The sequence below is a fragment of the Phascolarctos cinereus genome, unplaced genomic scaffold (assembly GCF_003287225.1).
Source record: "Phascolarctos cinereus isolate Bilbo 61053 unplaced genomic scaffold, phaCin_HiC Scaffold_1;HRSCAF=81, whole genome shotgun sequence".
In the NCBI taxonomy this organism is placed as follows: domain Eukaryota; kingdom Metazoa; phylum Chordata; class Mammalia; order Diprotodontia; family Phascolarctidae; genus Phascolarctos; species Phascolarctos cinereus.
The window spans coordinates 234,844,242-234,867,558 of record NW_027555514.1 but is presented as its reverse complement, the minus strand read 5'-3'; the positions used below and the strand labels follow the sequence as shown (position 1 = coordinate 234,867,558).

The 23,317-nt window shown below is 40.4% G+C and overlaps 1 protein-coding gene across 1 annotated transcript in view; it reads right to left on the bottom strand.

Annotated features, from left to right (window-relative positions):
* Positions 1-22,534, bottom strand: part of FRS2 (fibroblast growth factor receptor substrate 2) — a 116,518-nt gene extending 93,984 nt beyond the window's left edge. The window contains exon 1 of the mRNA XM_020990237.2: positions 22,350-22,534. The gene's annotated coding sequence lies outside the window, so the exon portion shown is untranslated. The remainder of the gene's footprint in view (positions 1-22,349) is intronic.
* Between the last annotated feature and the right edge of the window lie 783 nt (positions 22,535-23,317).

Sequence of the window (23,317 nt, the reverse complement as noted above, 5' to 3'; positions counted from 1 at the left end):
CCTCAGCTCCATTCAACTGCTCTCCTATGGCATGGTCCTTTAGCACCTATCTTTTCTTTTTTTTTAATAATTTACTTTCAGCTTTCAACATTCACTTCCATAAGATTTTGAGTTTTAATTTTCTCCCCCTCCCCAAGATGGTGTGCAATCTGATATAGGCTCTACTTATTCATATTAAATGCATTTTCACATTAGCTATGATGTAAAGAAGAATTAGAACTAATGAGAGGAACCACGAGAAATAAGAAACAAAACAAAAAAAAAACAAAAGAAAAGGAGAACAAATAGTATGTTTCCATCTTCATTTAGACTCCTAAGATCTTTCTCTGGATGTAGATAATAGCATTTTCCATAGTGAGTCTTTTGGAGTTGTCTTAGATCACTGCAGTGCTGAGAAAAGCTAAGTCTATCAAAGTCAGTCACTGTACAATGTGGCTGTTATTGTGTATAATGCTCTCCTGGTTCTGCTCATTTCACTCTGTGTCAGTTCATATAAGTCTTTTCAGGTTGTTCTAAAGTCCACCTGCTCATCATTTCTTATAGCACAATAGTATTCCATTACATTCATATGCCACAACTTGTTTAGCCATTCCCCAATTGATGGGCATCATCTCAATTTCCAATTCTTTGCCACAACAAAAAGAGCTGCTGTGAATATTTTTGTACTTGTGGGTCCTTGTCCTACTTTTATGATCTCTTTGGGATACAGGCCTAGAAGTGCTATTGCTGGGTCCAAGGGTATGCAGAGTTTTATAGCCCTTTGGACATAGTTCCAAATTGCTCTCCAGAATGGTTGGATCAGTTCACAACTCCATCAACAATATATTAGTGTTCCATGCAACTGGGAAATAAGAAATACAGGAAATGAGGTACAGAAATCTATCCTGCCCTACAGGAAAATAGAAGGGGAACAGGATGGGGGGGGGAGATAGAAGGGAGGGAAGACTAGGAGAAGGAGTATTCAGAATGCATGCCATCTTGGGGTGGGGGGAGGGGCAAGATGGGGTGAAAATTTGGAATTCAAAATCTTGTGGAAGTAAATGTTGAAAACTAAAAATAAATAAATTTATATTTAAAAAAATATATCAGTGTTCCAATTTTCCCACATCTCCAACATTTATCATTTTCCTGTTTTGTCATGTTAGCCAATCTGATAGGTGTGATGTGGTAACTCAGAGTCATTTTGATTCGCATTTCTCTAATTAATAGTGATTTAGAGCATTTTTTTCATATGACTATAGATAGCTTTAATTTCTTCCTCTGAAAACTGCCTGTTCATATCCTTTGACCATTTTTATCAATTGGGGAATGACTTGTATTCTTATAAAGTCAACTCGGTTCTCTATACATATTTTAGAAATGAGGCCTTTATCAGAAACACTGGCTGTAAAAATTGTTTCCTAGCTCTCTGCTTCCCATCTAATCTTGGTTCTTCAGCACCTATCTTGGAGAGATACCACAACTGGACTCTGAGCTAGGCGCAGAAATGAAATGACTAGGAGGGGAAAAGCAAGCTGGATTTTTTTTTAAGGCAACTGAACTTTAGTGACTTGCCCAGGGTCACACAGCTAGTAAGTGGCTGGTCTGAGGCCACATTTGAACTCATGACCTCCTGACTTCAGGGCCGGTGCTCTATCCACTGTGCCACCTAGCTGCCCCAGCAAGCTGGATTTTGAGAGATTTTTGTCTAAGCGGCTCCTTGACACAAACACAAAAACCCTATCTCTTTAATACCAACATTCTTCCAGCACATTAGAAGGCTGTGAATCATGGAATATCAAACTCTCCAAAAGGTTAAAACTGTAAAGGTAACCCAAAGGACAATGATGGGCATTAGCAGATTTGCACACAAAAAGTTGCATGAAAGAGATCATTCAGGAAATATATGATCAGAAAGTAGGATGGTCACACAGCAAGAGACTGGATAGCCAAGAGCTACACTGGTACTCACAGAATTTAAAGGACTTTGGGTACGTTGAAAATTTCGTCTATGGAGAACTCATAAGAGGATAAGGACAAGAACTGCACAGTTAAGAGGACATAGACATTACCACCTATGCCTCTGTAGTAAGTACCCCACATTGTTGAGATCACCAATCAATTGAAGTATTAAAGAAATACATAGAACACAAATGTTAGGCTGGAAAATGGTCAAGACTTTTTTTTAAAAGTCCCCTGACTTCAGAGTCTACTAGGAGTAATAACACATAACAATAACACATTTGTACATTATAGAAGTACAAACTGAGTGCTTTGCAGGGTTAGGTGGGGGCAACTTATTATTACACTATGGATATACAGTCAGGGTGGAGGGGCAGGGGAGAGACAATCAGCACAGGCCTCATGAAAGAAGTGACACATATATGGACTTCTAAGGATGGACCGGAATTTAATGGGTAAAGAGGGATAAAGATTCCAGGCATAAAGATCAACAATGACAAAGGAGAAGAAAACTACAGAGTGTATTAAACAGGAAGCAAGTATGCCTGTTTGGCTAGAATATAGCTTATGTGGAAGCAACAGGAGATGAGCTTGAAAAAGCAGGATGACACCAAGTCTGTGGAATTAAACTAGTTGGTGGGCCTCTAAAGAATTGTAAGCAGAAGGGAGATACATGCATGAGGAAGATGATTTTGGCAGCTGTATGAAGGAAGGACTGAAGGGAGAAGAGGTAAAATAACTATTAGAAGTCTGTCCCAATAGTATAAAGATGATAATGAAGATCTGGGTAATAAAGTGGCAGATATCTTTGTTTTACACCTCATTTCATATTGATAATCAGAGCAGCACCGAATAAAAGTTATCTATGTTTTCCTCAGTTGTTTTCTATCATTTCACAATTACCTCACTTAAAACACTCTAAGTTCTCAGGGACAGTTCTCACACACACAGTCAATGCACAGTCAAGATAAATTATGATAAACTCAGTTTTGACCTCAAAACTCCTTTTCATTTTGTAGTTTTGGATGAACCATAAGTGACAGGACAAAATGGGGATTATTCATATAAAAGAACAGCTATACAATATCATGCAATTCAAAAGGAGGTGAACATGGTAATCATAAACTTATTTGTCTAGTGTTTCTCCTTTCTAGGAATATTATTATTGTTAATCTCATTTCCCTTTACTTTTATACAATAATCTCAGTTAATAATTCACATTCAAATAGAACTTTTAAGATTTGCAAAGCACTTTACATACATCATTTCATTTAGTCCTCACCACAGCCCTGTGACATAGGAGCTCTGACTATTCTCATTTTGCAGATGAGGAAATTCAGGCTTGAAAAGGTTAAGCAACTCGCCCTGGGATGCAAAGCTAGTGAGTGTCAGAGGTGAGCCCTGAGCCCCAGCCTTTATGCTGATGTCCTCTCTCCATGACACACTACACAGTAAAGACATTTTCAGTTCTTTTTCCTCTCTTCCTAACTTCTCTAATCTGTTAAGGGCACAGACTAATCTCTGAGAGTCACCCAGCTTCTCAGAGTCATTCCTGGCTCTTTTCTCTCTAGTCAATTCTACTTCCATAACACAGCTCACGCAGTAAACAACCCAAGTTCAGGCCCCCATCACCTCTCACCTAGGCATTATTCTAATTAGCTTCCCTGCCTCCAGCCTCTCACCTTTCTAGTCCATCTTCAATAACCAGATATTCCTAAAGCATAGTTCTGACCAGGTCACTGACCAGCTTCTAGAAGAAAAAACAAATCGCTCTGATTGGTTCTTAGAGGTGTTAACATTTTGTCCAAGGACTACCTTTCCAGATTTATTGACTATTACTATCTTTATGGCCAAACTGGCCTACTCACTTCCCCACATGACATTACACATTCCATTTCCATGCCTTTGCACAATGCTGTCCCTCGTGAATGAAATTAATTCCCTCCTCACCACCACTTCATTGACTCCCTAGCCCTATTCAAAGGTTCAGCTCGGGTGCCCTTTACACAGAAAACCTATGTGATCTTCTCTTCCCCACCCCCAGCCCTGAAACTTATTAGTGGCCTCCCTCTAGAAATTACTTTACCTATATTTTCTAAATAATTTATATGTACATGTTATTTCCTTCCAACAGGTCCTTGAGGACAGGGATCATTTGTTTTTGTCTTTGTATACCCAGAACTTAGCGTATGCTATTCCCTTCTTTGATCACAATCTGTTATTCTACCTCTCCCTCTGTCTTACAACCCAAACCTTCCTCATCTTGACTCCTTAGTGAACCAGTTCAATTCTACATTGTCCTTTTCTCTTAAATCCCTTGTCCCCTTATCCTATGCTAATCTTGCCCTGCCCAGCCTTGACTACCAACTGCTGGCATTGCTTCTACTCACCTGTTGCCAAGTAAGGCAGAGAAAAATCATAAAACCTTGCTGAGTGGGCCCGTGTAACATAGCAATCTAAACTGGGCCCTCACTGCAGCAAGAAAATCTTTTTATACCACCCGCTATTCCACTCTCCACAGCAGCTTTTCCAAATCTTTCCATCCCTTCTCAAACCTCCCATGGTTCCCTCCCTCCCCACCCTCTCAGCTGAGAACCTTGCATCTTACTGAAGAAACTGAGGTTGTTTGCCTAGAGCTCTCTCTTCTGCCCTCCTCCTCATCTCGTATCACTCAAATGTCTTCTACCACTATCTCCATTTCACTCTTGTTTCATGTGAAGAGGATGGCTCTTCTTCCCAAAGTAAAGCCCTACATACGCAAATGATTCCACTCCATCCTGTCTTTTCCAGCAGATTGCCTCCTCTATCATCCCCACTCTCTCACATATCTTCAATCTCCTCTTGTCTAATGGCTGCTTGCTTACTGCCCACAATCATGCACATGTGTCCATAGCCTCAAAAAGCCCCCTCTTATCCATCCATCCCCTCTAGCTCTTGTCACATCTTTCCTGCCTTGGAGAATACTGCCTACAATAGGTGCCTCTACTTCCTTTCCACTAACTCTCTTCTCAACACTCTTCAGCCTAGCTTCTTAGCTTGTAATTGTAACTGCTCTCTCCAAAGTTATTAGCAGTCTCTCAATTTCCACATTAATGGCCTTATCTCAGTCCTCCTCAGCAGTCTTGGAAACCATCCACTGCTCTTCCCCTTGATTTCCTCTTCTAAGTTTCTGGAGCACCACAGTCTCCTGATTTTCCTCCCCTATCTGATCAATCTTTCTCATTCTCCTCTGGTGAATCTTCATTGAGGCCCCACTTACAGTGTGTGTCCCACAGTGCTCTTACTAGGGCCCTCTTCTTTTTTCCCTCTATGTTATTTCACTTGGTGATCTCATCAGCCGTCATGAAGTCAACTATCATCTCTATACTGACGATTCTCACATTTATTTGTCCAGCCTCTGCTAAACTCTACTGTCACATCTCTACCTCATTTTAGGTCATCCTACATTGGATGGGCCAAGGAAATCTTAAACTCAATATGTCCAAAATGGAACTCATTATTTTTCCTCAAAAGCTCTCTCTTCTTCCTAACTTCCCTCTTACTGTCAAATGTACCACCATCCTCCCCATCCTAGGTTTACAACCTAGGTGTGTCATCCTCAACTCTTTAATCTCTCTCACACTGCTTTCATTTCCAATGTGTTGTCAAGGCCTGTTTTTACCTTCATTCTGTCCTATGACATTGCCACACCCCTGAGGCAGGCGGTCATCACATCTGTGTCACAAGTCTCTTCCCACTCCAGCTCATCCTCCACTCAGTATCAAAATGATCTTCCTAAAGAGGGGGTCTGACCACTTCACAGTCCCATTCAATAAACCCCAGTGACTCTCTATCACCTCCAGGATCAACAATAAAATCTTCTGGTATTCAAAGCCCTTAATAACCTGCCTACGCACCTTTCCAGTTTTTTATGCTTTTCAGCCCCACCCCCTAGATGGCCTGCAATCTGGTGACCCACCCAGGCCTTCTAGCTATTCCTCTCACAAGACACTCTCTCTACTCTGGACATTTTCTCTGGCTGTCCCCCATGCCTCCAATTCTCTCCCTTATTTCCACTTCGTGGCTTACTTGGTTTCCTTCAATTTTTGGTTAAAATCTAACCTTCAACAGAAAGTCTTTCCAAATCTTCCAATCCCCATTAATTCTAGTGCCATCCCTCTATTGTTCATCTCTAGTCTATCCTGTATATATTTTGTTTATACATACGTTATATGTGTGCTGTCTCCCCCATTAGACTGTGAGCTGGACAGCACCTTGCACCCAGTAGATGCTTAATAAATGTTTCTTGATTGACAGGAACACTGACCTGGTTACCAAAAAAGACAGAAGCAGCTCTTCAAACAAGGAGCTGTCAAGAAAGAATAATCCAGAAGTCTAAGTATATAACAGTGGCACAGGCAACAACACAGGAATCGCTGGCCACTTTGCAGGCAGGCAAAGCAAAAGAATCTTATGTTCAATTTCTGGCTAAGATTTTAGAAGTCACTGAATGAACTCTGATTAAAATAACTTTCCCAGACAATTTAATATCAAATTAAATTATATACACAGTTCAAAGTCATATCATTATGACCAGTTTTATTCTGCTCATAGAACAACAAAAAGTTACACAAGAACCATGCACAAGTTTTTTTGTTTTCTTTTGGGGTTGGGGTTTTTTGGGGGTTTTTTTGGTGACAGGAAGGTTGGGAAGGTAGGAGATGATGAGCTGATCCACGAATCTATAATTCCCATGGCATCTCTAACTTTACAAAGCTTACTCCTGAGCCCCACATCCCCCCAAGGAGGTAAATGACAAGCACTGCCTTTTAGACTAGGTTTAAGTAAATGTGTTTCCAATTTAAGTAAGAAGGTCAATTTTCAGGACAAGTTCATCTTAATAGGTTTGATTCCACATATGAACATCCAAGCCATCAGTTACACAATCTGTTAAGCAACAGGTCTCCCAAATTCTTCATCTAAATATTTTTCACATTCAGTACATGGCATTTTCTGTGCAGTCATTGCATTAATTCTAACACTCAAATGTCTCAAGTTGCAAAGATGGTCTTGCTGCCAAAAGGGGGAGAAGGAAATAAAAACTGGCTCTTCCAGCTTAACAATCCACTAAATCATCAAGTATATTCTAGTAACTAGATAAAAACACTAAACTGGGTGGCTTGAGCAGACAAATTTATGCATGCTTCAGTTTCTTATTAATGAGACGAAAGGGCTGAATTAGATGATGACAATGTTACTTCCACATCTAAATATTATGATCTCATAAATCAGTGGTCCCTAAAACTGACAAACTAATTGATCCTGGATAGCCAAAACACCTTGGTTGTGTCAAGTATTTCAACTTTAACATCTTAAAGTGAAAATGTTTTACACCTACCACAGTTATGTAAGGTATTAATAAAATATTACCGCACAAGTGTGGAGCCCTCTGGAAAAGGAACATTATATAAATACAAAGTAAAATTATACCAGTAATATCTCATAAGTTACTGACAGTCTTCTTCATTATAAAACAACAAAAGATAGTCTCTCTCAAGGTTTTTCTGGTAGCATCAGATAAAGTTTAAAGGAACTTTTCTTAAAAGCTTAGAAGGACAAAATTGCTAGGTCAAAAGCCTCTTAGAATATTTATCGCTCTATCATGTATGGACCTATATAAACTTTGCTCAACAAAATTCAAAGACAGCCTACATGCATATAACCTTTCCTCTCTTCTTCCCATCTTTCCCTACTACAGTTTTAACTATTATATTGAACATATATATAATATCGAGCAGTTTTCCAGCTAAAATTAAAATTTTTTAAATTAAAGAAAAACAAACTCTTTGTTATATGGGATGGCTCTAGGGGAAGGACAATAAAGGGAAATTTAGGTAATGTAAAAACAAAGGATAGCAATAAAAATTCATTTTAAAATTTATGAAAATCATTGCTAATGTTATTTACAACCAATTTTCATTAGATATAATTATTTAAATAGAATAAAACTTTTTTTCTATCTTCATCCTCTTTAACTTCTCTAAGACATACAAAATCGTGTACCAGCATTTCCTTAATAGCCCATATCCCTGGCTTCTGAGACACAGTATTCCCTTTCTGTCCTAACCCTTAAATACTGATGTATTTCAGTTTGGTCCTAGCTCTCTCCCAGTTCCCTCTCTTCTTGGTGATCTCTGACCTCATCCACATTCAGCTTCACTTTTCTTCTCTACACTGGGGAGAAGGGAGGGCCCTACTGACTTGGGGGTAGAAGCACCTAAGTTTAAATTCTCCTTTAGGCACAAAATTTAGCTGTGTGATCCAGAACAAGGCATGTAACCTTTCTAATCCTCAGTTGCCTCATCTGTAGAATAGAGATAAACTTGTACTAATACCTTACAGGGCAGTATGAGGATCAAATAAAACATAAGAATTGAATGTAAAACACTCTGCAAATATAAAAACATTATAGAAATGTTAGCTACTATCATTTTATAAATAGACGGAAATTTATCTGTCTACCCCAATTCTTTCCCAAAGTTCCAATCCCTTATTCCAACTATTACCTGCAATGGCTACCTACACCTCAAACTGACAAAGCTGAGAAAGAACTCACTATCCTCCCCCATCCCACGCATCCAAGCACCAAACAAGCCTCTTCCATTAAATTCAGTTTTGCCTTTTCCTCCCCTCTCCTGTACCTTATTCATCCTTTCAGGTCAAGGTTCTACAGTATCCCTCTAATTCAGATTAACTGTAACTACTCTTTTTCAAACAACGATTTCTTCTCACTGAGAGGGTTATGGAATACTCCTAACTAGTATTCCTGCCTAAAATCTGTCTTTTCTACTTCTGCTACCTCAGTCAGTCAACAAGTTTATAAAGCCCTGTGTTAAGTGCTAGGATACAAAGAAAAGCAACAACAAGGTCCATGTCCTCAAGGAGATCACATTCCAATGGGGGAAATTATATTATCAAGGTATATTCTAGATGATACAGATTATGTGAAAGTAAACTGAAAGGAGAAGGCATCAGCAGCTGATGGGAACTAGAAAGGCTCTTGTAGAAGGTGAGATCTGAGCTGAGTTGTGAAGGAGATCAAGGAAACCTACATATTGGTAGCTGAGGGCAAAGCATTGCAAAGACAGCTAGTGAAAAGGCACAGCAGTTACCTACAACTAAATACAGCAGTGAGACACATTTTTAGACACAGCCTATGCAAAAACCTGTTTTGTCTGAATATACATATTTATTATAACATTTTTATTTTCCTCAATGGGGGAAGCTGAGAAGTAAAGGAAATAGGTATCTGCTAATTGGGAAAAAAAAGTTAAATTTTAAAAAAGAAAAGTCAGGAGACTCTATATTGCAGAAATTATAAGTAGACCAATGTAGCTATACAGTCAAGTGCATAGAGAAGAATAAAAGGTAAGAAAGCCAGAAAGGCAAGAAATAAGCATTGATTAAATACTTACAATGTGCCAAGCACCATGATAAGCATTAGGGATGCCAAGAAAAGCAAAAAGAGATTCTGCCCTCAAGGAGCTCACATCCTAATGTAAATATAAGATAAATATATAAAAGGTAAACTAGTGATAAACAGAGGGAAGGTACTAGAATTCAGGAGAATTGGGAAAGGCTTCCTACAGAAGGTAGGATATTAGCCAAGACTTTAAGGAAACCAGGGGACCTCAGAGGTAGAGACAAGGAACACACTCTCAGTAGGCTGTTTGATGAACAGTGAGGAGGTAAATGTCACTGCACTGCAGAGTATGAAAAGGAAAGGAATGTCTAAGAAGAACTGAAAAATAGGAAGGGGCTAGTTATAAAGGATTTTAAGAACCAAGTAAGAGGGTTTATATTGGATCCCAGATGTGACAGGGAGCCACTGGAGTTTAATGAGCAGGACAGTGACATGGTTAGAGCTGTACTTTAGGAAGATTACTTTAGCAGCTGAGCAGAGGATAGACCAGAGAAGGGACAGCCCCGAGGCAGGGAAAGCCCCCCAGCAGCCCAGTGCAATATTACAGCTGTGAGGTGAGAAGAGTCTACAGCAACAGGATGGCAGTGTCAGAGGAGAGAAGGGAACACATGTGAAAGGTGTTGCAAAAGTACAATTGAGAGGATTTGGAATATATTGGAGAGAGATGGGTAGGAGGTAAGCAGTAAGAGTAAAGGAGGCACCCAATTTGTGAGTCTGAGTAACTGGGAGGAAGGTGTCCTTGATAACAAAGAAGTTAGGAAAAGAGGAAGATTTGGGGGTAAAGATAACAATGGGAAATACTGATTTCTTGGCAGATGGCCTCAATTATTTTGATAAACACTACCTCACATTTTCAGGTGGGAAAAGGGGTGCTGGAGGGAAAGGGAGGGAGTGGAAGAGAGACAAAAATATTTGGCAGAGCCCCTATGGTGAGATACTAAATCAATTAAGGAGGGGAAAATGTTTGCCTTGCTGCAATGAGGGTCCAGTGTAACAAATTTATCTTGGACCCAGTCAGCAATGTTTCCTGATTTCCTTTAGCTCTGTTCAGTAGCATGTGAACAGAAGCAAAGATGGTGGATGGTGGAAATAATTCAAGGTTGACATTTGGCAAGCGGTGATGCGTGATAGAACAAAGGGGCAAGGCAATCAAGGACAGAGGATAGTACAGAATTGAGCTCATTCACCAAAGGGTGGAAATAGGGAAGGAAAAAGAGTGTAGGCAGTGCAGAGATGGTGGCTTCAGAAAGAACTGAGGGATGGAGGGGATAAAGATTAAAGTAAGAACAAAGAACTGAGTTAGGACTCATAAGGCACTGGGAAAGATAGAATGAGAAAAGACTATGCTTAGGTAAAGCAAATTCAGAAGTGGATGACAGCAAAGTCAAGGGTATAACCTAAGCAATCTTCCAAAAACTACTATGATTCTGTCCCTGTGCCACTCAGAAAATTTCCTGGGACTTCCTAACCCTGAACAAATCAAATGTACAGTCTTCACTCTGGTATTCAAGGCCTTACATAATACAACTCCAATTTAAATGCCCAACTATTTATATCATTCTACTCCTCCCTTTACATATTCTACATTCCAGCCAAACTGAACTTCTCTACATTTTCCATTCTCATCTTGCCTTCTCCTCTAGTCCATGCCATCCTCATACCTGAAATGTCTTTGCCCTTCCCCATACAATCTATGAAATATCACACACACACCCTTCTCCCACCACCACCCCTATGAAGTCTGAGTAAAAATGATCTCTCCCTCCTCAAACTGCTCACTGCATTTTGCCTGGACCGCCCTTCTGTGCTTCTCTCTTTCATATCAAAATTATTTTTTATACCAATCATTCTATTAGATTTTAAGCTTCTGAAAATCAGGGCTTGCATTGTCTCAGCAATCTGTATGTTTGGAGCCCTTAGAACATGTACACTATAAGTGCTTAATTAAAATCTGGTGAAACTTCACCCTGAAGAAGAGACCAAAAATTACATCTTAGGAAGCCTACCTTCTTTGCAGAGTCAGGGGTGGGGGGAATGTCAACACAATATGGCATGTACTATCAGACTACTGCTAATGTCTGTTAGTTTTGCTAAACTGGGTTTTTTTCCCCCTTCTCTTTTGTATTCTTTGATACAAGGGATAGCTCTCTGGGTAGGGAAAGAGGAGTTCTATATCGGAAATGAAAACAAAGGATATCAATAAAAAGTTTTAAAGGTCAATGAATTGAATCTGCAAATGTTCAGCAATATTTCTAGTTTTCTTTAAAACAAGGCCAGTACTACTTCATACTACTCTAGGCCAGTGGTTCTTAATATTTTTTTAACAGACATTTTAACTATTTCCATAATGTTACAACCTTAAAAACCTACCAAACCTAAAACTCTCAAAAGAAATAAATCTTAGGCTTCTACCTCATTAGCACCATGATCTAACCAACTGAACTAACCAACCCAAGCTCATACTAATTCCCTTTTCTCTACAAAAGGGGAACTCTCAGCCTGTTCACAAATATATCAAGTATATTTCTCTTAAGCAGAGAAAACTAAATTAAGTGTACAAATTTTGATGAGAAAAAAAATTAAAATTTGCCAGAAATCATTTCTATGATACACACATCAGGAGGGAAAAACAAAAATTACTATGATAGTCCACATTTAGCCACAATCTCTTATAAATTATATGTTTACATATTAACGTGAAGGCATCCTCCTACTCAAACATCTACACAAAGCCCCAGATGAGGACATATTTTAAAACATCTTGAGCTATTTAAATATATGCCATCAGATACTAGTAGTTTACCTATCCCAAGCCTCTCTCTAAAAAAAACCAAAAACAAAAAAAATAAATATTCATGTATTTTATGGATCTCTAATCCCTAGCTCTCTACACACAACTAAGCTCTAGATGAAATAAATGTTTCCCAATAAAAAGGAAATAAAAGGTTGGGGGGGAAAAACTAGTTCCCCCCCACAGAATGAGATTTTCCAAGAAAGACAACATGAACAGCCAGTGACAAAGTATTAAAAGCCACAAAATGATTTCTAAATATGTGAAGATACTGTAAGTTAAAACAAACAAAAAAAAACCATACAAAGTAAAAAGGAGTACTATGAGATTTCTTTCCATGTTATCTATGTATTTTCCACTAAACTACTCCAAGGTGATCTTAGGCTCTGAAAGGCTACACCAGGGAAGCACATAAGCTTTGACATTTCCTCTACTGAGCTGGAAATGTTTCAAGTAGTGAAGCCTAGACAGCAGTGAACTGTCAACAGAGGATGAACATAGTTAAGTTCAAAGAGGCTCATTACCATAACGTTGGCGAATAGGTCAATTATTTTGGATAGGGTTTGGAGAAGTTACAAACTGTGCAAACTTTTTAAAATCTTCTGATGTGTTTACATATTAATTGCCACCAGCAACAGTAAAAGGAATCTGAGCTCCTTATCCATATATCTGTTTTCAATACCTACAGCATCTCTAGACAAAAATGACTCTGAAATATCATATAACCATTCATGTATACCCCAAGTGGGCAAACAATCTAAAGTATTCTGACACTAGAAAGAAAAAATATATTTCCAGATAGATTATTCAGTAGATATCTTTCTACTCCACCTGAAACTGTCAGAGAGGATGTGCCCTAGACTACCAAATTCTCCAGTCACCCAATACATAATCCATTTATATACCACCTAATATTTAAATTGTTGCAAATCACAAAGTGTCTCCTCTATTGTGAAAGCTGTACTTTCCTTCAAAGATGTCATCTACTTCCATTTGCTTCCAACCATCACCTCTGTGACTTGCAAATGGATCTTTCAAGCTATGACCTTTCTTCTAACATGTTTTCTCTTCTTTTCCCTTTTTTTGTTACTATCACTTCCCAATCACTCCCTCCACCTCCAAAGGACCAGTTGTTGCAAAAATTATGTACACTAAAGCAAAACAAATCAACATATGAGCCACGTTCTTAAAACATCCTGAGGGGCAGCGAGGTGGCGCAGTGGATAGAGCACTGGCCCTGAGATCAGGAGGACCCGAGTTCAAATCCGGCCTCAGACCAAACACTTGACACTTACTAGCTGTGTGACCCTGGGCAAGTCACTTAACCCCAATTGCCTAACCCTCCCCCCAAAAAAAATTTTAAAAAAAACCATTCTGCACTCTGCACCTCTAGTCTACCACACCATTCTCCCCAGGGTGGGAGTCACCCTTCACTCCCACTCTCTATTCCTATTCCCCTCAACCACAACTACCCCAACCCCAACTAAGTATTATTCTTCCAGATCTACCCCAGCCTTCCACTGTGTTTTCCATAATTAACAAACTTACTTTCATCTTAAGCCTTTTCCATTCTAACTCTTTTCATCTTCTGGCTCCCTCCTGATTTTCCATTCCTCAATTTTAGTGCCTTCCCTCTAAAATTACCCCAATCTATCCTGTAGTGTCTTGTCTGGACATAGTGTTTTACATGTTGTCTCCCTCATTCATGATAAGCCTCACTGAAAGAAAGGTCTGTTTTTCACCTTTCTTGTATCCCTAGAGCTTAGCACAGTGCTTACACTTTGTAGACACTTAAATGCTAGTTGACAGACTGAATCACTGATGAAACTTCATCCTTGGTCATCCCTGCTAGAACTGATTGAACTTTCAGTCACACCGATCCTCCTTACCCTGAATATCACTGGTGTTGGTGTAAGACTTAAAACACTCCATACCTCCCACTCTGCCACTTCTAGACTATCATTTCATGATCATCTCTCATCAACATCTCCTCCTCCGAGGTCCACACTTTACAAATTTAACACTCAGATTAGATCCTAGTGGTTTTTATCTATCAAGCCCCAAGACATTCTCCTGCCCTCCTCAATGAGTTAGATCAGTGTCTGGCTCACAGTCTCTCTTTCTCTCTAGGGCAATCCCTCTAAACCTCAGTTCTTTCCCAGGACATTAGCAATTCACTGGATACACTCTCCTCCCTTCCCTACAACCAGCCCTTGGTAAATGAACTCAACTCTGAGCTCTGCATGTGAATCCTTTGGCCCCTAGTCCAGATCACACCTTGTCAAATCCCAGTCCTGGATTACCCCCAGCACCTGCCTCCCATCACACCTATTCATGTGCTACTTCTTTAGTTTAACTGGATGAAATCATGAAACTCTGCTGACTGTGCCCACTACAAATTTAAGTAAAGTAATCTCAACTGGACATTCACTGTAGCAAATGAATCCATTTACGCCTAATTAACTGACTAATCCTCCCACTTATCACAGCAGCTGTTAGTCTCTCCTCAAGCCCCTTACAGCACTACTCGCCTACCCTTTTAGATGAGGAGTACTTCAAGGAAAAGACTGAGGCCATTAGTCAAGTGCTCCCCTCTTATCTCCTCTTCATCTCACATCACTCAGACATCTTTCTCCACTATCTCCTCCTTCATTCCAGTTTCATACAGAGAGGTGGCCCTTCTCCTTGTCAAGGTAAACCCTGCCACACGCATCTTTGCTCCTATCCCCTTATCATCCCTACTCTCTCCTTAATCTTCAATCTCTTCCTTCTGTGTCACCATCAACCTTCCTTTTGTCTCCTCCATCCTTAAAAGATACTCACTTGATCCACAGCTGTTGTCCTCTATTTCTTATCCCCTTGGTGGCAAGCCTCCTGAGAGAAAGTAGTCTACATCTGATGTCTCCACTTCTCCTCTCACCCTCTTTTAAACCTTCCACAATGTAGCTTCCAACCTCCTCATTCAACTGGAACTACCCTCTTCAAATGACCTCTTTATTGCTAAATCTAAAGACCTTTTCTCAATCCTTGCCCTTCTTGATGTATCTGCAGCCTTCTGACATTCATTGATGATCACCCTCTCTGCCTGATTCCTCTTTCCTCTAAAGGTTTTCTTGACATTGACCTCTCCCTGTTTTCCTTTTACCTACAACAGCTTCTTCTCAGTCTTCATTGCTGGATCTTCATAGAGACATACTGACAAATCCTGAGTTGTTTTTCCCCCAACAAAGCTCTGTGGTGGACCCTCTTTTCCCACTATACTATCTTGCTTGGTTATTTCATCAGCTCTAATGTGTTATCTCTATGCAAATGATTCCCATATCTATACATCCAGCCCTAGTCTCTCTGCTGAGCTACAGTCTTGAATCTCCAACTGCCTCTAGGACATCTTAAGCTGTATGTCCCACAGGCATCTCTAACTGAACCTGCCCAAAACAGAATTCATTATCTTCTCCCACCCCACTCCCACTCTGTTCTGAACTTCCCTTTCACTTTAAAGGGCACAACCATCCTCCCAGTCGCCCAAGCCCAAAATTTGTTCCCTAGGTCCTCACTCTCACCCTTAATACCCAACCCATTGCCAAATCTTGTGCTTGCTGTCACAATAACTCCCCTATGAGTCCCTTTTCCTCCACTCATACAGCCACAACCCTAGCTCAGGCTCTCATTACTCCTCTCACCTCTGTACTGCAACAGCCTCCTGGTTGGTCTCCCTTACCTCAAAAGTCTGTCCCTACTCGAAGCTATTCTCCATGCAGATGGCAGAGTTATTTTCCTAAAGCACAGATGTGACCATGTCACCCTCTGTCCCAGTTCAATGAAGTCCAGTGGCTCCCTATTACCTCCAGGATCAAATATAAAATGCTGTTTGGCTTTTAACACCCTCCACAACCTGCCCCCTTCTACCTTTCCATTTTTCTTACACTTTCTTCCCCTTCAAGTACTATAAAATACAATGATAATGGCCTATTTATTATTCCTTGAATATGACACGCTATCTCTGGACTCTGTGCTAACCTCCCTGCCTGAAATGCTGTCCTTTGCTACTTCCACCTCCTGGCTTTCCTAAGCTCCTTCGAGACTCAGCTCAAATTGTACCTTCTGAAAAAGGTCTTTCTTTGTCTCTCCCCATTCCCACAACTGTTACTGCTTTCCCTCAGATATACAGTACATCTACACTCTGTGTGTGTGTATCTTGTATGTATACAGTTATTTGCATACTGTCTTCGTCATTGGAATGTGAGCTGCTAGAGGGTATGGACTGTATCTCTGCCTTTATTTATATACCCACTGCTTAACATAGTTAGCCCTTCACAAATGCTTACCGACTAAATTACTGACATATGGTCATTGCACTGATCAGAGTTCTGAAGACTTTCAATGTTGTTTGTTCTTTGTTACTGTGGTCATCGTGTAAATTTCTCCTGGTTCTGTTCACTTTGCCCTGCATCAAAACACACACTTATTCCCACGTTTCTAAGAATTTTTCCCATTTGTCATTTCTTATCACACAATAACAGTATTATATTCATAGACCAAAATTTATTCAACCACTCACCAATCAACGGATAACCACTTTCTCTCCAGTTCATTACTATTACAAAAAGTATTCCTATAAATATTTTTATACATATGGGAACTTTCCCTGTATTTTTGGCCTCTTTAAGGTATATGTCTAATAGTGGTATCATTGTTCAAAGAGTGCATACAGTTTAAGTGACTTTTTTAGTATGATTAAAAATTATTTTCTAGAATGAATGAACCAATTCACAGCACCACCAATAATGCATCAATGTGCCTGTCCACCTACAGCCTCTTCAACAAGTAGTATTTTCATCTTTTGTCATACTTGCCAATGTGACAGGTGTGAGATTAAACCTCAAGAGTTGTTTAATTTCCATGTCCTGTACTGTTAGTGGTGTGGAGCACTCTTTAACAAAATGTTGTTGATAACTTTCATTTCCTCTTTTGAAAACTACTTGTTCATATTTCTTGATCATGTTCATAAAATAGTTAAGACCTCTTTCTTAAGTTCCAATACATTTCCAACTGCCTGACGGGCACTTATATCTCCATGTCCTGACAACACCATAAACTTAGAATGTTTAAAACTGAGCTTACCATTTTCCCTCTCAAACCAATTCTGACTTATGATTTCTGCTTCATGGGATCACAGATTTAGAGCTAGAAGGGCCTTTAACAGGTCAACCAGTACAATCCATTATTCTAGAGATGAATCATTCAACAAGCTAATTTTATTAAGCACTCTCTGTGTCAGGCATGGTGCTAACAAGTACTCTACTTAAAAAAACAAAAAAGAATTAGCCACAGCCCTCAAGAGCTTGACACAAAATAGATACAAAGTAACCTTAGATGGAAAGAAAGTAGCATGGGGAGGGCAGGAACCAGGAAAGGCCTTCTAAGAAGAAAGGTTAAGTGACTAGTAAGGTCCCACAGTCTATAGCCTCAGAGCTGGGATTCTGTTAGTATTATTACCACACTCTCAGTACCAAGGCACAGGATTTTAGGGGTAATCTTGGACATCTCCAAATCCTTCAACCTGTACATCCAGCCTCTTGTACAATTCCTATTTCATAGCAGGCAATCAAGTGTTTCTTAAAGTGAATCAGTCAGCAGGTGTTAAGTCTTTCTTCATCACATGCCTATCATCAGGGCAGGCTTCCTTCTCATCTCCCTAAAAATACCAGGTTCTCCCTGCTCTAAATCATCCTGCACAATATTACCACAATAGTGTTCCTGAAGCACAAAATCACGGAATTCAAACTTTAGAGTTAAATAGGACCCCAGCAGACATACAGTCCAAACCACAACCAAAACGGAATCCCCAGTATATAACACCCAACCAGTGATCATCCAGCCCCCATCTCCATAATTTTTCCTGACATCAAGCCTGAATTTTCCTCCTCCAACTTTCACCTATTGCTGCACTCAGGGACCAAGTAAAATAATTCTAATCTCTCCTTCAAATGACAATCTCCCTTTCCAATATCTGAATATATCAATTATGTCTTATTTCCTATCTCTCAGCCCATCCCTCCCCCCTTCTACTGTCCAAGCTAAATAGCTCCAATTCCATCAAATGGTCTTTATGTAAGATGGACTCAAGGCTTGGATATCCTCTTGACTCTGTAACTTATCAATGTCTTTCTTAAACTGTTGGTGTCCAAAACTGCACACAATACTCCAAATGTGGTCTAAGCAGAACGAAGTGACTGGCACCTCTTTATTTTCCCCTGAATGCTGTGTCTCTCTTAATAGAGCCCAAAATCATATTGGGTTTTTTTTGGCTGCCAACTCTTATTGAGCTTGTACTCCACTAAGCCCCTAGATCTTTTTCAGACATACTACTTGCTAATCACACCTCCCCTTTTGTTTGCACATGAAACTGACTTTTTGAAACTAAGTGTAAGACTATGTTTATTCCCAATGAACTTCATCTTAACAGTCAGTCTAACACCTTAGTCCAAGGTATTAGGGGACCCAAGCTCCACAGATAGATTTCAGGGTGTATATGAATATGGATGGAGAAAAAATTATATATTTATTTTCAAAAACCTATCTGAAATTTAACATTTCCTTCAATAATGATTTTTTAAAAATTATTCTGAGAAAGAGTTCAAACAATTCAGTAGACTGCTTAAGTGGTCAATAGCACAAAAAAGTCAAGAACTCTGGCTCTAGCTTCCCCCCCACCCACCAGGCAATTGGGGTTAAGTGACTTACCCAAGGTCAATCAGCTACTAAGTGTTAAGTGTTTAGTCTGAGGCTGACATTTGAACTCAGGTCCTCCTGACTTCAAGGGCCGGTGTTCTATCCACTGCACCGCCTCACTTCCCCTTGCTCTAGCTTCTTAATACCTATTTAGATCCTGTCTTCTAACACACTGTGTTAGCTATTCATCCCAACTTTTAGTAATGTGCAAATCAGATAAGCATGACATCTATGCTTTTATCCAGGTTACTGTCAAAAATGTTAAACAAGATAGGGCCAAGCATTTTTAAGTGTGTTATCTTCCTGTTCCAAAATCTTTAATGCCTCTCATAGCCTAACCAACATAAGCCCAAATTCCTGGCTTTCAAAGCCTTCTAAACTGACCATCTCAGTCTTTTGTGAAAAGAAATGTGATAAAACAGAATGCTAGATTTAAAGTCAGAAGACCTGGGCTGGAATCTTGCCTTAGACACTACCTGTGTGACCATGGCTAAGTCACATCCTTGTAAAGCTTAGGTTTCCTCATCTATAAAACCGGAATAGTACAATACTTACCTCATAGGGAGGTTGGAAGGAAAGAGCTTCGCAAACTGTATAAGTGAGTTCCTTTTACATGATAACAACAATAATAAAATTTTTTACTACTTCCAAAAATGAATTCTATATTCTGAAAAACTTGGATGATTTGCTGTTCACATTTGCTAATACCATTCCCTCTTTTTATAATGATCTTTCACCAATTGTTTTTATTTGTCAAATCTTTCCCACCCTTCAAAGGCCAATTCTACATGTCTCTATGATGCTTTCTCTTGTCACCTTAGGTAGAAATCATAGATTAGAACCAAAAGAGGACTCTTGGATTGAATTACCTATTTTCCCCCTCATTTTACAAAGGAAACAAGGCCCAGAAAAGTTAAGTCAGTCTAAAATGGTACCCAATCAATAGCAGAAATGGGTCTTGAATTTTATAAGGTTTTCTGACCCCAAGTCCACTGTATCATACTGGTTCCCCTTCTCTTCTGTACTCCCATAGTAAGTACTTAAGTCTGTACCACTCCTATGAAATATCACATAGTTTCACAGAACATGTATTTGTCTTATCTCCCTTTCTGGATGGTAAGCCCCCTATCTCATATACAACCACGTAGTGTACCATACTCTCTGTTCAATAAGTATTTGTTTAATGAACAAGAATGCCTATAATGTTAAATCAGAGTTAGCAAATGCTTTTAAAATATGTCCCAAGTCACACATTACTTATTTAATTTCTTCTATCCTTTCTTCTTCCACAACACTCCCTGGGATATCCCTTTGAAAACAAGTTAGCAACCATATGTTGATCACCATGTCCAAATCTAAACTGACTTCTAATCTTATTCTCTATCCCCTTGTATAGCTCAGAAACTTCAGGTTTCACTTTAAAAAACACACACAATTTATGTTCCTTCCACTGACTTTAAAAACATCAGGTTTCTCTCAGACTCATAACACAGAAATAAATTGAGTCTCTTCCTCCACTTCATAAACAAGAACTTGATGCTGTTGTGACTTCTATCTTTTTCTATAACTCATGATTTTACTTTTCTTCCATGAACTCAACTGGGCTTTGCATTTTCCCCATCTTCAACACTATATACACATTTATTGTAAATGATTGGTTTTTTAAAATGTCATCTTCTTTAAGCTGTTGCTTTTTCTCAGTATGCTTTGAAAATAGTGGAAAAATAGATTATAATGTATTTAAATTTTTAAAGATTAAAGATTCTAACATTTTAAAGATTAAACACAATCATAATATTTAAGCTTTACAGTACAATATGATCTCCAAGGCACTGAAAACCATGGTCCCTTGCTTCCAAAATGAAAAAATCAATACAAAGCTTACTAGCTCTCTCAAATTATGCCAAAAGCAGTTTCCACTTATAATCTGAATGTATGAGAAGTTTCTACCAATTGTACTTATATAAAGTTTCAAAAGCAGAGCACCACCTCAAAAGGAAAGTTACCAAGAAAAATATTATCACCTCTATTCAATGTATATTAACCTCTACTTTGCAGACCTCATAACAGTTTTGTGAAAAGTCACCAAGTCCATAAGACAGGCCCATATAGAAAGCAGACAAAGACAATGGAGAACATGTAACTTAAAAGTTCTTTGCAATGTTAAGCTAAATTTCAGTAAGTGTATTAACCTCAGATTAAGCTCAACCTGTTTTTGTTTTTCCACCTAAGACTTTTCTTAATGCTTCATTATTTTTTAAAACATCACTTTCACTTTTCAGTAACACCTCACTCAGAGCTCCGCCCCCCCCCTTAAACAAAGCAGTACGGTTAAATAAAACAGACCAATACACTGACAAAAATCTGACAATGTACTTAGACCTCCACAAAGCAGGGAAGGAATGTTTTCACATTGATCAGTGTTCTGCTGATCACTGAGTATTCTGGGCAGCCACAGCAATTCAGAGATTAGAGGAGAAACTCCGCAAGAAAGTACAGGCGCTTACCTAAACTACTTATTTTCTCAAGAAAAAGAAATCTGATTTTTAAGTTTAGTGAGTAAAGACCCTGTAAGGAGCTGTCTGCATTTAAATGAACCAACCCCCGAAAACAGTCCAGGACAGCTGGAAGCGCAACATCCCCTCAACGCCTTCTCGTGGTGCCGACCCCAAACTCCAAAACTTCTTGATTTGCAAAAGTTTCCTTTTGCATCCCCACCGGCTACACATCGTCTCAAAGACAGGGGATCAGGGAGGCATCTACCTTCCATTCAGGGGCTAAGAATGGGAAAAGGGACTGCGCAAAGCGGAGTGGGGGAAGCCCCAGGTACAGGAGGGCAACACAGACCAAAGCCGGGGGGGGGGGAGTCCTGCTTGCCCCCCGAGATTACCTCCAATCTGTCCTGACTATATCTTATTTGTACATAGTTGTTTGCAGGTTGTCTGCCCAATTAGACTGGTAGCTCCCCAGGGGCGGGGCCTGTTTTTTGCCTTTCTTTGTATCCTCAAAGTTAACACCGTCCCTGGCAAGCAACCGGCATTTATTAAGCGCCTACTATGTACTAGGCACTGGGCTAAGAGCTAAAGATACAATGAAAAGAAAAAAAAAACAAACCAACCCTAGTCCCTGCCCAGAATAATTGTTGATTTGCTTTGGGGGAGGGGGTCTGTGGAAGCCAAACCCCCACGAGCCGCAGCCCCGGGACCTCCCCCCTTCAGCCCAGGCGCCCCGCCCCCCCGGGCCCAGGTCGAAGCTCCCTGGGCGGCGACCTGTCTGCCCAGAGCTCTCCCGCGGGGTCCAGCCTTGGGGGGACCCCGAGACGGGGCCGCCGCCGCCGGGGAGCGGGGGAGGCAGGGCCCCTACACCCCCAACCTGGGCACGGCGTCTCCCCCCACGCCCTCCTGCCCCGGCCCCGCCACTCACGTTGCTCCATGAGCGCCAGGACAGCGGGGCGCGGCTCAGGGGGCGCCGAGCCCTCAGGCTCCTTCCCGGGCTGGAGGGGGCGGCTGTACCCCCCGCGATGGAGCCGCGGCGGCGGCGGCGGCAGCGGCTACCAGGCCTCACTCTAGCCCAAAGCTCAGCTGAAGTGCTTCCGGTTGAGGGGGTGAGGAGTAGGGAAGGAGTCTGGCACCGGAACTTCTTGGGGAATGGTGGGCGGGGGCTCGGGGAAATGGGCGGGACCCCAGAGGGGCGGGACCTCTTGGAAGGACCGGCTCCTGACGTCGGGGCGGGGCCATATCCGACCCCGCCCAGGCTGGAGCGGCCTGTGGGCGTCTCTCGGGATCCCTTGCCCGCGGCCCTGGCCCCCGGGGAGGGCGTGCGGGGAGTGTCCCGGCTTCACTGCGGCCTGGCCTTCGGGGCTCCTGCGCCCGTGGGGACCTGCCCGCTCCATGGAACAGCGAGCTGGGCACCGGATCCGAGATGTAGAGCTGGAAGGAGCCTTGGAGGGAGATCAAATAGTCCAGGGGTTCCAATAGTCCAGGGGTTCCTAACCCGAAGACTTGGACTTAAAAAAAATTTCATATAACTTATTAATACTCCTAAATTAAACTGTATTAATTATTCATATTCATTTGTATCGACAGTTGTAATTGATTTGCATTAAGCCATCAATTTTGGCTTGTAAAATAAATTATTAATATTAATCTGTATTAATATTTTTCAAATGAACAATTATTGATATTAATTTACATACATGGCCATTAGCTGTGACATATATTAATTATTCACACAGATCTATATTAATAATTAATGCTGATTTGTATATCAAGTGTTAATTTATATTTATATTATTAATGTTAACAATTATTTGTATCAATTTACACCAGTGACCATTAATGATAATTTATAGTAACAATTATTTACATTGATTTCTATTAATAATCAATGGT